Source organism: Manacus vitellinus, unplaced genomic scaffold (assembly GCF_001715985.3).
Source record: "Manacus vitellinus isolate BGI_N305 unplaced genomic scaffold, ASM171598v3 scaffold_0_pilon, whole genome shotgun sequence".
In the NCBI taxonomy this organism is placed as follows: domain Eukaryota; kingdom Metazoa; phylum Chordata; class Aves; order Passeriformes; family Pipridae; genus Manacus; species Manacus vitellinus.
Genome location: NW_021938789.1, coordinates 42821814 through 42825296, shown reverse-complemented (window position 1 = coordinate 42825296; position 3483 = coordinate 42821814).

The window sequence follows — 3483 nt, the reverse complement described above, 5'->3', positions numbered from 1 at the left end:
GCTGATTCTATGATTCTATGAAATTCAGCTGGTTTTACATGCTTTAGCATGTAATCCCTTTACCGTTGTCACGCAGTAATTGTGCTTTATATGTAAGATTCTTTTCTCATTGATATATTTGACCTAATCCTCCAATGTCTTATATGCTATAGAAAGTGAATAGAAAAATTTGCATATTGGTAACTAAGGTTATATACTTTGTAGAGGTACAGAGTCATATCTGCAGTCTTTTAAAGAGAAACTCAAGCTAGGTTCGAATGAACTAGTTCAGCTACTGGAAACAGTGTAGCCATGGCAGCAACCAGTTCAGTTTCAGCTGTAAAAGCTGCCTGTAAAGGTAAGTAAATATTTGGACAACTCGCTGGCACTCAGTTCTTGTGCTACAACAGTTACACTACTTCAGCTATTTTATGTGCCACTCAGGATGACCTCAGCCTAAGGAGACAGCATAGTTGTACCCGTTGGCTGCTTGATGCCTTGCCCAACAGGCTTAGAAGCACTCGAGAAAAGAAAAGCAAATTTAAAACTCTACCAGTTCTTTATGAGTATCTGTGTAGCAATCTCTTGATCCAAAACGTGAGACTGTAACAGACGCTTATTCCTAGTCTTGAGCTGTCACTACCTTTTCCCTCCTCCCTTCCCCCCTTCCCTCATCCCCCATTATAGAGGAAGTGATAACAATTATCAGTGTATCCAAATAGTATTATCAGTTCTTGTATGTATACATTTTCTGTAAACAATATGTTTACATATTCATTTAATCATTCAGATGATCATTTTACAAACTTATTTTTGTTTCTGCACTGCTGAACTGAGGAGCCCAAGAAGACTAGTGACTTTAGTCAGTACTGTTTCAGAGTGCCCACTGAAGGCCTGATTCCATTCCTCTTAAAAACTGCAAACCTGGCTCATTTCACTAAGTTGCTTTATAATGCAGCGCCTATTCAGGGAAATAGCCATGTGGTAAGACACTGTTCAATGTGTTGAAGAGTGTTGGTCTCAAGGCTCTAGGACTGATCATTTATTATTCACATGGGTTTATTTACTGCCCTGAAAGAACATAAGCAGGCTAGTACTTCTGGGGCAATGAGATATACCATTAAGGTGCCTTGTGAGGCCTGTTATCTAAATTTACTTTGCACCACTGCTTTTGTATTCAGTGTCTGAGGATGGTTTTTACATGGTGATTGAGGTATTATTAGCAACTGAATGATTGTTAGAAACCACTATAGCTAAGCCAGCTGACCTTATAATTCTGCTGCCCTTAAAATGGATTTCAGTAAAGGTATATTTTATACCTTTACTGAATAATTTACAGACCTCTTTTACAAGACACCACAAAGGATCAATAGAGATATAAAACATGCCCACTGCTGTATATGCCAACTACTGCAAAATACCACAGTGTTCTTTTTGCAGAACAAATTGCAAACATATGCACCAATTCAATACAGATTATTTTCTTTAAATCATACAAGCTACCCATTAATTAAGTAGTTAATAGTGATTTTTAGTTCTTTTATTTTTCTTATAATTAAAAAGTTACATAGAAGAAAAAAAGAAAAAGTTGCTTTTCAGTGGTCTGCTTAGGGAACAATAATGGCTATTAGTTTTTCAGGGTTTATTTCTGTCTTAAATCTGTGTATATATGCTAATAGTTAGAAGCTGTGTTTCCATGAGGATAGCAAGATGTTTTAGACATATTTTGTCATATTTTTGCCATTCACTAACATTTTCTCCTGCTGTTTTTTGTATGTCTACTTCAGAAAAAACTTAAGATCCAAACAAATATTTTCCATTTTAATAAGAAAGAATATCAGTTTTTAAATGTCAGAATTGTCTATCAGAGCTCTTTTCTCAGCTTTAACTACTGGACAATATTTTTGTATCACCTAAGACAAATAAATTTATGATGAAAAGTGATTAATGTTTTGATCAGATGGTGACTAGGGATTTGATATGGGGTAGTGAGGTTGGAGGGGTTACTTCTTACTCAGCAAACACACATTCCTGGCTTGCTGCAATGTTTAGTAAGATGTGTTTGCATAAAATACTATGAAAGGTGGTGTGAAATAATTTTTCCTTCATACTGCAGTAGTATGGTCATGATTACAAATGGGGATTTTTAGAAGTACAAGAGGGAAATGCCAAATACATGGAAGAAGAAAAATGTCCTGGTGAAGAGGTTAAGCACTGGAATTTCCTGACAAAAATGCTGTGAACTCTACATCATTGGAGATACTCAAAATTTGACCAGCTATCAAAGCCCTGCTTTGATAACAGGTTGGATTGCATGACCTCCAGAGATGCCTTCTAATCTAACTCTCCTACAATTTAAAGACAACTGCCTGTGCCCTAAATTAACTTTTGTTTCAGTCATAGGGAAAGATGAAAAGACTGTAGGCCAGACAATTTATAAGAGAAAATGAATACACAGTACAAATTTATGTTTTTGTTTCCACATGTACTATTTTAGAACATGGTTTCCAGACTGACTTGTTCGAAATATATTCTTTAATGTGTCTATAGGCTGAGCTGCTCTGTATTAATTCTAAAAAAAGCTTGACCCAGAGTTAATTTTAGAGGTGCTAGCAAATGCTGCTGTTATAAAGCATCTTTTCCTGTTTATGGTAAGAACAGATCTTCTCTTTTCTCGTACTTATTACCTTGCCAAAACCAGAGGTCGTTAGCAAGGTGAATGTCTGTTATTTCAGTGCTGCTGTCAATATAATTTTAGGAAATACACACAACTGCTGTACAATACAAGTTTTCAGATGGAAAGAAACGGTATTTTAGTCCACGTTTTTCCCATTACTGTCATTGAGGTTTGTATTTGGCATAAGAGATGTCAAGATTTTTTTAATTATTATTTATTTATTTAGAAGCTGTACAGGATATATCGTTGAAACATGGAGGTCCCTGTAGTTTCCCTTATACAGCTAATTTCTATAAACTAAGAAGGGGTTTTTAAAAGCTGTAATGATTGCAACTAATACAAGTGCACATCCATTAGGACTTAGGATATCTTAGCTGAGCTGACATTAGCAGTACTTAAACAATACAAACAATATACTTGTATAGAAAAAAAGCAACCTCTTTAGTATGTATTCATGCAAAAACCTGGGAAGTCAATAAATATATAATGCAGACAACTTTTCCTCCATATTTGGTAATAAAGTGCAGACATACAGTCAGTTTTCCAGGTTTTCACTTTTAGGTGAGAATCTCAAAAGTATTTTAAAAATGGACAGATGAATGTGAAGAAAAATTAGGGTCCCAAAATACGTATATAAACTTATTTGAGAGATTCAGAGTAGAGTTCCAACCCATCAAAATCTTTGATAGAGAAGGCTGGTCACAGGTCCCGTGTAACTGGGCTATCAAAAAACAGTGAAAATACGTAAAAAATATAATTAGAAGCAACTTGCCCAACATTGCAATGCAGAGATGGAAATAGAATTCCAGTCTTTTATCTTAAAATCC